The following is a 12,162-nucleotide window of genomic DNA, read 5'->3' as shown; positions in this document are numbered from 1 at the left end:
ACTTTACCCTGAAAATCCCTTTAATAGGAGCAGTAACTAAATGTCTCTGGAGAAAGGCCAACCTATGCTTTCATTCAGTCAACTCAGAGAGGTGGTTTTTGTAGCTCAGTAAACAGTAAACTCACACCCTTCTGGAGTAAAAATTCCTTGAAGGAATAGGCTGTGTCTTATTTCCATTCAGTTTCTGTAGTTCTTGTGTAGTTTAGGTCCTTATACATAGCATGAGGTCACGTTATTGAACAAACAGTGAAGAATTATGTCTTAACTGTACAACTCAGAAAGCTGAGAAATGTATTCGATGACCCAAACATGGGAGAAGAACCCAAATTCTCAATCCCATCTAGTCCCAGATTCATTCAGGTATGAGGGGAAACAGGTTCAGAGAAAAGGGAGCCCTAAACTTGGTACCTATTCCATAAAAGATTGTGGGAATAGCTTTCACAAAGCCTATGCTTTGGAAAAATTTCCAACTAGGAAAAAATACAGGTGGTTTTCTCTCTCCTATGCACTCCCCTGACAACTTGCATTTTGAGTCCATGCTTTAACCTCCAATTAAACAGGAGAACTGCGGCTCTCTGTTGCCAAATTATAGAACTATTTCCTGGATCACTGAGAAAGGAAACTGCTAACGACTGTAAACAGTCTACGTGATAAATATTTGTTTTATGGAAGTATAGTTGACATCCAATATTATGTTAGTTTCAGGTGTACAGCAGGGTGATTTGACAATCAAATGCATTATGAAATGAGCACCATGATAAGTCTAGTAACCGTCTGTCACCAGACAGAATTATTACCGTGTTATAGACTATATATTGACTATATTCTCTATCCCATACATTACATTCCTGTGACTTATTTATTTTATAACTGAAGGTTTGTGCCCTTTTAACCCCCCCTCATCTATTTTACCCAACCCCCTGCTCCCTCTGGCAACCACCAGTTTGCTCTCTGTATCTATAACTCTGTTTATATTTTGTTTTGTTTGTTCACTTGTCTTGCTTTTTAGATTCCACATATAAGTGAGATCATGTGGTATTTGTCTTTCTCTGTCTGACTTATTCCACTCAACACAATGCCCTCAAGGTCCATCCTTGTTGTCACAACTGGCAAGATTTCGTTCTTTTTTATGGCTGAGGAATATTCCATCGTATATTTGTAACACATCTTCTTCATGCATCTATTGATGGACATGCGATGAATGATTTTAAGTTACCTGCTATTTAACTCTACGTGACAGACATATTGACTTCTTCAATGTGCTTTTTCCTACAATAATTCCATCAGGAATAAAAATAGTTCCTTTCTCAGCTGTATACAGTAGTCAACTTCCAAAATGGAAAGTATGATCTTTAAAAGTTATTCACGGAATATCTGAGTTCTCCCGGATTTCAGAAATAATAGGTAGATATTAGAAAGCCTCAGAGAAATTGTAAGGCTTCACTCTCTTATTTCCTAAGAAACCTGAGCCTAACTAAAACTCCTAGAAAAGTAGGGTTCTCTAACCCCCGTATCTTTCTGGAGGCCTCAGTGAATCACTGCAGAGCGATGTGTACATTAGGTGTCCTGGTCTGCTGATGCAGGACACTCCTGCAGCCTGTAAGCAATTACAGGGTCAGCCCATCTCCTGATTAAGAGCAGACAGCTTTAAGAGGAAGAGAAATCAAATTATACAACCTGGTAGAAAGAAATAAAGAGAAAACTCATTTCAGAAATATAGATGCCCAGAGGGGAAGGAAAAAAAAAACCCAACTGGGAATAGTTTAATTAGGGGGAAAGATGATGGGACAAATGAGAGAAAGAAAGGAAGAAACATCCAGGAAAAATGTGGATGGGGGAGGGGAGAAGGAAGCATGGAGACTAAATGGAAGATATTTATGTTAGTGTGAAGAAAACATGAGTATTCTATTAGTTTAAAGAAAGAAAATCCGGTAAAATCAGTTTGGAGCAAATGGTTCTATGGTACATTCAGCCATTGTGAAACATAAATGAAGCAACTGCTGCTATTTTAAATGAATCTTAGGCATTCTGCAGTGAAAGTATAAATTCAAAATTTAATGTTTATAGGAAATGCTATTAAGAAGTTATTATAGCAATTTGGGTCCTCAATGTAAGTGGCTCCACAATTTAAACTAGTAGAACTTAAGGAAATCCCTGTTTGAAAAAAAAAAAAAGTTATAACATTCAAATAGTCCCCCTGGTAGCGATAAACTAGGTAAATTTTCATTAAAAACAAAGGATAAATATCTAAGCTTGATGCCAGAGGAGATACAAATAAAAAGGGTGCTTTGGTTTCTTTAGACACAAATTATTTTTGAAGAATTATTTAAATGATCCAATTAGAAAGCAATGTGAGAATGTAATTAAGGGCTAAAATACATGGTCCAAATAATAAAAGCTATGTGAGGTAAATAAAAGTAAGGAAATAACCCAGAGCTATCAAGAGAAACTTTATGGAAAAATTAAAACTTGAGCTGGTTAGAATTTGGAGACAGAAACTGTTAATAATACTTAATACTGTTAAGTTACATGTAATTCTCTGATACTAAGTTATAAGGGGTTTTAACCATCATTCATTTTTTTCAACAATATTTATTGTGCATATGCTATTTTGCTAAGAGCTATACCACACCCCAAAGCATTTTTAAATTTTTATGTTTTTAAATTGATTTTTATTGGCGTACAGTTGCTTTACAATGTTGTGTTAGTTTCTGCTGTACAGCAAAGTGAATCAGCTGTACATACACATATATCCTCTCTTTTTTGGATTTCCTTCCCATTTAGGTCACCACAGAGCACTGAGTAGTTCCCTGTGCTGTACAGTAGTTTCTTATTAGTTATCTATTTTACACATAGTATCAACAGTGTATATACGTCAATTCCAATCTCTCAATTCATCCCACCCCACCCTCCAAAGCCATTTTTAAATGATGCCATCCATGTAATAGGAGGGGCCCTGGGCCCACAGGCATCATCCACAGTAGTGGTGATGACAATGGTTAAGAACACGGGCTGCCAGCCAACCTGCCCGGTTCAAAGTCCTGTTCTGCCATTAACTCGGTGGCTGGCTGACCATGGTCAGGTCACTGACCCTCACCCTGCCTCAGCATCCTGGTCTGTTCACAGGAGATGATGATCTTAAATAGCACCTCTTAGGTCTGTTCTGAGAGTAAAAGACTGAATGTGTGTAAGGCGTTAAGAACACTGTCCAGCATATAATCAATAGTTACAATGACCACCGTGGATGGTAAATAATCTTGTTTCCTACAAGTTCCCCTCCCTTGTTCTCCCCTTTAGTCCTGTGTTTCCTTAAAGCTAGAGTTCAGTCTCCCTTGTTAATATTCCCACTAAGCTAACTGAATACAGGGCTCACGCTCACCGATTCCTCTCGTCACTTCCGATTCATTCCCCAGCGAACAGCATCCTGGCTTCTGCCCTAAGCGCTTCCTTCACGGACGCCTCCCATGCTGCCGTCAGATCCAGTGGTAACCACAGCCTATATTTCATAGTGGACTATTTCTTGAAACTCTCTCAGTACCCTTGGTTTCCACAACCTCCTGGCCATCCTTCTGTCCAGTGTCTCCTTCCATCTCGCTGTCTGCTCCATTTTATTCCCCTTTCTCTGCTCACCCTTGCGTTCTCCAGGTTTCCATCCTCTCTCTTTTACACACTCTCCTTGTGATTTTAAGCACTGTCGGTACCTCCGTGTCTCTTAAATCTTCATTCACAGCTGCCAGACGTATATAGCGAGGAGCCCACAGTCACCGAAGGCTCAGCATCTTCAAACTAAACTCATCTATCACCCCAACGTTCCCTGCAGCCTGCTGTCCCCCCTGTATTCTCAATCTCATTTAACGGCCCCCACTACGTAGCCCACCACCCAAACCAGGAACCGGGAAACAGCAAATCCATCCTTCTTCTTCATCTTCCACGTTGACCCCTCTAATACATTGCAACTCTATCACCATATTTTCCTTTTTTAAAATTTTATTTATTTATTTAATTTATTCATTTTTGGCTACACTGGGTCTTCGTTGCTGCACGCGGGCTTCCTCTAGTTGTGGCGAGCGGGGGCTACTCTTTGTTGTGGTGCACGGGCTTCTCTTGTTGCGGAGCACAGGCTCTAGGAGCCGGGGCTTCAGTAGTTGTGGCTCACGGGCTCCAGAACGCAGGCTCAGTAGTTGTGGCGCACGGGCTTAGTTGCTCCGCGGCATGTGGGATCTTCCCGGACCAGGGCTCGAACCCGTGTCCCCTGCATTGGCAGGCGGATTCTTAACCACTGCGTCACCAGGGCCATATTTTCTTCTCCATCTTTGCTACCACTGCCCCCTGTCCAAGTCCTAATTATTTCTTGCCTCCGTTGAAACAACAGTTTTGAAATGGATCTCCCGCCTCGTTTGTCCCCTTTAAGCCATCATACCTAGAGCTGGCAGACTGGACAATCTACAATGTAAACTCAAGGACATTACCAGCTGCCTAAACCCACCAAATTCAAAACCTGCCCAGCACCTATAGGAGAGCATCCTGGACCTTGACAGAGCCATCCCTCCCTCCATCACTTTGCCTCTGTATTCCTCTCCTGTTTCAATAATGACCATGTGCTCATTGTGATTATATGCATATATATTACATACACATAAAATATCGCAATACACTGATGTAATATTATTGTTCCTGTTTTACAGGTTAAGTTGATGGTATTGGAAGCAACTTGCTCATAGTCACAAAATCAGTAAAGTTGATAACTGGATCCGAATCTAATCATATTGCCCTTTCCTTGAGGTCATGGTCCACCATGGTTCCCCATTTTGCAGCGCCAGCACCTAGAACGTTCAGTGGTACACACAATGACTGTTGAGTATTCATCTGAATTGACCATTAAAAATAAACACAGAGAAATTATAACATGATAATTATAAAGGATGATTCTGCCACCGACTGAAGATGGAACTGAGCTTCTAGAATTACCTCCCAGGTACTAAAAATGGAAGCAACGAAGACTATGACTAAGTTTGTCAAGTGTTTTCTTCATACACAGTTAAATTTAAATATCTTTCAAGTTATGATATAATCTCCATATGATCTTTTCATTTTCAAGTGCATTCTATTCAAATGTCTTATTTACTTTTAGAGGAGCAAAAATAAGGTAAACATAAATATTTGCACTAACAAGTTCTGTGCTAGGACACAGTATGTATGGAATACATGTGTGTATTCACAGGACTGAATACATGTGTGTGTATATATATATAGAGAGAAGTACAGATATATAAAATGGAAAAAGCACAAAGTATTTTTCAGTTTATAAATAGATAACCTCAGTAACATTTCGGAAACTCACTATTTCCACAGACTAATAACAAAGTATCAAAAGGATCACCTAAGACTCTGAGAGCCATCAAAGAATTTTAAAAATTATGAAAAAATGCAGTTGTGTAACCAATCTGTCTACCAGGTTGAAACCAAATAAAACCTCAAATAGCACCCTTGAAATGGTTGAAGGAAAAGGAAATTGAAGTGAAAACATGTACCTGTCGTTAAACACAACTAGAAGCTATGGTGGCCCAGCAATTGGGCCATTTCAAGCACTTTCACAGCAGTGGGCTGGGCGAAAGCTCACTCTGCTGGCGTTCTCAGTTGCCAAAATAGCCATTTGCAATTAAAAATTAAAACTGGCACCTCCTCTTCGCAAGCTATTATCAAACGACTGCTGGCTACCTTCCTTGTTTTAGTGGTTCTTGTATCAAGACTTCATGCCACTTTGAAATATTTTTTTCTTATGTTTCATTTCTCTTAGGCCGTAATGTTCCCAGTGCTAAGATTTTAACACTTTCAACATTTCTAATTGGAATATGATCCACAAATATTACAGCATTGTTTCAATTTCTGAAAACAGATTGATTTGAGCATTTTATATAGAGGATTTTTATGTTCCTAGATTAGCAGGGCAAAAAGCAGTATAACTTGTAGAAGGCCTCTCTGTCTTTAAGGGAAATCATTGGGTTTTAAGGAATGCAGGAGTGAAAATAAAATGCAAACATCACTTTCTGTAGACAGAGATTTAGCACTGAACAGAATATATATGTAAATAATAAGGTTGTTCATCACATCTGTTTGAGTCCTGACACAGGGAATGGCCAAGAGGGTCACATTCCATCTTCCACCAGGAAACCAGCAGTGTATTTTGGGGGATGAGGGGCGTGAATCAGTTTGCAAGCATGGAGCATCTTCTACGTGCCAGACCCTGGGCTGGGTGCTGGTGATACAGCAGAGAACCAGACGACAGCCCCTGCCCTTAAGAAGCTGGGTAGAGATGGCGATCAGCAGATCCTCCGTCCAACAGGGGAGTGCTGTGCTCTGTTTAACTCCTTAGAAAGACCCCCTTGGCTAATGTGTGGCCCACTGCCCCGCCCCCCCCGGAGTTTGGAGTTAAAGCGAACAATCAGGAAGAGGGCCTGCAGCTCGGGGCGGAGGAAGGGAAAGGATTAAGAGATCAGGTCACTAATTACAAATACTCCTTCCCCTTCCGATTACATTTCAGACCCTCCTCAGTAGCCTCCATCACCGTGGCTGCATCACAAACACCTCTGTGCCCGTTTCACAGATGAGATTTGGAGACCCAGGAGGGGGAAGTAACTTATTCCAAGTCACAAAGCGAATTAGTGGGCAAGTTGGAAGCAAAGCAAAGATCTCCTGCTTCTGGACCCATACCTTCCTCTTCTAAATGAATCATCAGTATCTTACTTCTAAGCAAATCAAAGACACCTGGTAATTCCTTCAGCTTTGCTTCACTCTGCAACTCCTGTATGGAAGGTTTCCAAGGGAAATGATTTACCTACTCATGAAGCAGGCATGTACGGAGGGTCTACTCCATACAGGGCACCTTGCTAGGTGCTTGGGATTCAGAGATAAATAGGAGATTTTCTGTACAGGAAGTTTACCCTCCCGTGGGAGAGACAAACCAAGTGGCTCACAAGAACCGCAAGGCGGGGCAAGCACCAGGGTAATGTCATTCCCGGGGGCCCATGGAAGCTGACAGGAGAGGCACCTAAATTATCCTGGCAGTGGGAGATGTGCCCAAGAGGAGGCGACCCTTGAATTGTGTTTTGAAGAAACAGTAGGAGTTGTGCAGCCAGAATGCAAGGGGTGGGAAAAGCCCCAGAGAAGAGCATGAGCAAATACTGTGTCCGGTGGCAGATACAGGATGGGGGGCGGCGCTCAGCAAGGCTGGGGCTCAGGAGTATATTAGAGATGAGATAGGAAAGATGGCAGAGGCTACATCACGAGGGGTCTTTTGAGCTGGTCCAAGGAATCTGGAGTTAATCTACACTCCTGTCCCACCGTCCCAGCTCTCAGCCATCCTCAACCCACTTAAATCCCAGTCATGACACCATCCCACTGCTGCTGCTTCGGCAAAGGCCACCAGGGAACCTCCTTCGTCACCAACCAATGAAATCCTAACACACCTCTTCTAGTTCTTTCTGCAGCACAGGAAATGCCCACTGCAGCTCCTTCCTGCACATGCCTTCCTGCCTTCGCTTTCATAAAGAGAAGGCCTCCTGGCTTTCCCCTGTGGCATTGTGGTCACTGCTGAGGTTTCCCAGGTCCTTCTGTGATCTCTTCCAGAGCTCGATGCCCTGCTGGCTGGTGCCGTCCCCACTCCATCCTCCGCCACGTCCTCGTCCCGCCCTGCACCTCTGGGCTAACTCACTTGTCCCACTCATTGCTTTCACCGGCACAAAACTGCTGGCAGCTTCTAAATCTGAATATCTAATCGAGACATCTAGATTTTGCTCTAGATTTGTAAAGGCAGTCATTCTTTGAAATATATTTTATTTATTTTTGCTCTCTTTGCGACAGAAATGGTTCTGCCTGCTGATCCAAGACCCGATGGAGAGAGACCATGCGTACCTGGTTCACTATTGTGTGTTTACCACTTACGATCTCTCCCTAAACGTCTGACAAACGTTTCAAACTCAACAAATGCAAGTCGGAACTCATTATATTCCCTGAAAGCACGTCCCTCGCCTTTTGTCCCATAGGTTAGTGAATGGTACTTCCGTTCCCCAGATCACCCAGCTCAGGGCCATCTTTCTCACACCACACGTGGGACTGGTGAAAACAATCTGCCTGGTACCTACATAACTGCTCTCTAATTAAATCCCTCCGTCTCGTCCCTACGGTTACTGCCTCCTCAGGTAATCATCTCTCACCTTTCCAGAACAGTCCATGGCACAAAGGAGACAGTCGACAGACACCGTGGCACCAATTTATGATAAAAGAATACGAGAATGAGTGGAAAACTCGGACAGTTGCTGTCATCTCCTCACAGGCCACCCTGGTCCCATCTGGCACCCTTCAATCCATTTACCGAACGAAGGAAAGACACATCTTCCCAAAATACGCGTCTGATGACGTCAACCCTCTGATTATCACCATTCACTGACCAGTGCCAGCTACAGGATAAAGACTAGATTCCACGGCCGGCGTCTGAAGCCGCCCAAGGTCAGGCACGTGTGCCTTTGGCTCTACCCTCTTTTCCTGAGGTCGTGCTCATCCTGCAGATACCCACTGGTGCCCAGAATCACCATGTTGACTCCAGTGCCACGTCTTTACCTAAGCTATCTTCTCCATCAAGATTGCTCATCCCTCCTTGCTCTTACACTTGAAAACTTAGTCATTGGTCAAAACTCAGCTCATATCTCTCTTCCTCTCGAAAGCCTGTGCTGACCTTTGTGCTCTCAGCCCCACTTCCTCTCTTCCCACATGACTCTGCACTCACCTCTGTAACAGCAGCGTTTCACTCCTGTTCACTGGCTTGCACTCATCCCCTGCTGGAGTCTTTTCCCTTCTTGAGGGTGGAGGCCTTCGCCTTATGAATATGGGAATTAGCACACGTGAACACTCAATGTTTGCTGATGGATGGATGAGTGAACAGATGAGTAGATGGTAGAGAGTCATGGAAAGATGAGAGGCAAAGGGATATGATAAGATGTGCATTTTAGGAAAAACACGGTGGTGTCAGAGCAAAGAGCTGGAAGGCTGAGAACAGAAGCCGGAGACCATTATAAATAATCCAGTGGGGATGTATGGAGAAACAGAGAGGGAGGGTAGCAGTAGCAAAGGAGAGAAGGGAATGGATTTGAAAAATATTTATAGAGTGAACACACAGACTTCAATGATCATTTGGGTGGACAGTGGGAGCGAGTCTGAGAAAAATGAAGACATCAAGGATGCCTGCCGGGCTCCTAGCTTGGATGACTGGAGGATTTCTTCTAGTTTAAAATATATATACATTCTGATCCATGACATTATGCCTGGCAAAGATGCACTGGACAAAGTGGCGAGTTACATGTGTCTGCCACACTGTTGCCTTTGCTGTTTCTCAGAAACATATTTGTTCCGTCAGCGCAAATGTATATATGGAGCCCATCGTGTGTTTTTCTATTACCACCGTTTACTCTAAACTTTTCCCAAAAAAGATGAGGGATTAAAAATGGACAAACAATGCTCAAAGAAGTATGTCACCTCATATTTGAATAGCTCCTCCATTAAACTAAAGGACAGCTGAAAACAGGAAACCAGGAAACATCCTAAAGAACAGTAAGAGAACAGGCTCTCCTAATTTCCACCGATTTATAAAGATTGGAAGAAAGGATTTGCAGCAGGCCACCTCTTGTTCTCGCCAGCCATCTCATCAGTGGGTTGGGACATAAACACTTGAAACCACATTGTATACCATTAAAATACCATTATAATCATGGTTTTTGCATATTTAACAGAAATGTTTCGTCACCTGAAACATAACTATAAACATACTTTTCTTGTTTCTTGGCAAGGAAACAGGGGTCGACCAAGTAAATCCATCCCTGAAGTACCTCATTAATCACAGTGCACTTGTTCTTGGCAAGAGCCTTAATGTGCTACAAAACCTGTTATTAAAGTAAGATTTGGGGATTCCCAGGCTGGCAAGGAATTAGTTAGTTACACTGATTTAGAAATGGTTTTCTTATAACTTCCTTTATTACTAATGGTCTTGTTAGACTTACAGCTCAAAGTAACTTTCTTTTATTAATTTAACGTGTGAAATCCACCTACTCTAAAGCTTATTTAAAATCATAAGTACCAATTGCCAAAGATGGCCTGTCCCCCACTACTACATCAGCTGTAGTTGTGCAGATGCTTCTGTCTTTGTGCTAATGTGGGTCTAGCACCCCTCCCCGATCGCTCAAGCATTACAATTTCAGGCTGTAGAAATCAGTAACGCAAAACTTCACAGCAGCAGGTGGCAATGACAAGTACATAATTTATTTTGTATCTACCACTGAAGGCAATGATTGACCAATAAAGCCTGGTGAGTAGAGAATTATTCGAACTTGAACCTCTCCAAAAATGATTTGTCAAAAATTTAAGATTCTGTAAGGCCAGAAAACCCTTTTAGACCCCAACATATTGAAAAGAGAACGTTGCATTACAAGAAGTCCTCATTCATGTTCAAGAGCAGCACTTAGGAGATACAAAGCCTTGAGCACCAACCAAAGTTGTCTCTCACCCTTTCTGAATATACAATACATAAATTACCAAAAATTAAATCCGCTAAATAGCATCGTATTGTAAAGTCAAAGCTATGAATGTTCTGAGCAAACTCTTGTGTAAAAAAACGAAAAACAAAAACCCAATTTCCATACAGTATATATTTTGCTGCCAAACTGAGCACAGATCATATTGCTAAATGTTTTAGTGGATCCTGACAGGTCAAAATAATTGTTCAGGCTCATGAGGTAATTGGATTCATTATATATCAACTCAGAGGGCATGAACATGAAAAGTACCAGTAGTTCTTCTCTAAGTCTAGCATTTACTGCAATAACCACATCTAAGGCAACGTGAATCTTACACACATTATACCTTTTGATGTAATAATGATGCTACACAACGTCCTCCTTGTGTACACTGTAAGATGGAAAGTTGGCTGGAATATTCCACCTCATGCTTCAAGTTCACATCAATCTGGGGCTGTAAAATTTTCCAGACACCAGAGTCACACAGATTGTAGACTCCACCAATTTCCTGGCTACTATGTGGTCAAATTCCAGGCTCACCTATTTACCAAACCAGCCACTTCATCCATGTTATTTCAAAAAATGTTTCTGGAGTCATGCCCACCCTCCATCCCAGGTGAGGGCTATGTTTGGATGACATGCCTCATTTCTAAAAGACATCTAATTCACGTGTTGCAAATCTTTTTTACTAGGAAACAAGGAACCTGTCAGTGAGTGCCTTAAACTTTCTCTACTGGCCTCCAACGGCTGCTGTCTAGAAGCAAAAAAGGGGAACTAAAAAGAGAAGAAAAAGAAGAAGAAAAGATGATGGCGTAATGGCATAAAAACTACCTTAAAATGTCCACATAAATCTAACTCTAACAGGAGACTGAATGAATGGTCATTGTGGGAAAAATAGTAGTAAACTTCAAACGCACTGAAAGATTTTAAATGCCTAAGGGAAAAATAAACATTTGCTTCCAATCATTTTCTCATTAAGCATCCTCTGTTAGATGATGAAGCCTTAACACACGCTCTGACTCCAAGCCACCACAGCCTGCTTCACCCACTGCCTGCTTCTCCCACTGCCTGATCCCGTCCCGGGCGGCACGCCGGCCCTGCACCTCGGCCCGCGCCCCTGCGCGCCGGGCTCCCCGCCAGCCTCAGCTACTATGCCCGAGCGAGCATCCCCTCGCCCGGCCCTGCTCGCCTCCTCCGGGCCTCGGCCACCACTGTGGCAGGAAGGACTACGTGCACTGACAGACTTTCCGTTAGTGGCGGTTGAGGTAGCTGCAAGGCGTGTTTCCGGGCGCGCTGGAAACCTAGCTGCTGGCCCCCCACCCCCCGCCGCGAGCGGCAGCCCCCCCAGCCCCGCTCCGGGGACCAGGACCCGGGCCTGCGTCTCTCCTCTCCCCGCCGCCTCTACCCCGCCATCACCTCCTAACCTTTCCAACACACTCTCCCGAGCCTCACTCGGGCGCTCAGCCTCCCTGAGCCTTGCCCAGCTCCCGGGCGCCCCCCACGGTTGGAGTGGACGTATCTCGGGACCTAATCGCTCCCAATTATCCGCGCAGCCGGGGTCCCGCGCCTGCCCAGCTCTACCCCCGGGCGCCCAGAGCGG

At 43.4% G+C, this 12,162-nt stretch overlaps 1 protein-coding gene across 5 annotated transcripts in view; it reads right to left on the bottom strand.

Annotated features, from left to right (window-relative positions):
- The window catches only part of KCNQ5 (potassium voltage-gated channel subfamily Q member 5), a gene marked incomplete at its 5' end in the record, with an annotated part of 580,126 nt that overhangs the window by 567,280 nt on the left and 684 nt on the right, over positions 1 to 12,162 (bottom strand). The window lies entirely within an intron of this gene.

This window comes from Mesoplodon mirus (assembly GCF_964341445.2).
Source record: "Mesoplodon mirus genome assembly, chromosome: 10".
In the NCBI taxonomy this organism is placed as follows: Eukaryota; Metazoa; Chordata; class Mammalia; order Artiodactyla; family Ziphiidae; genus Mesoplodon; species Mesoplodon mirus.
This window is presented reverse-complemented; position numbering and strand designations above follow the sequence as displayed.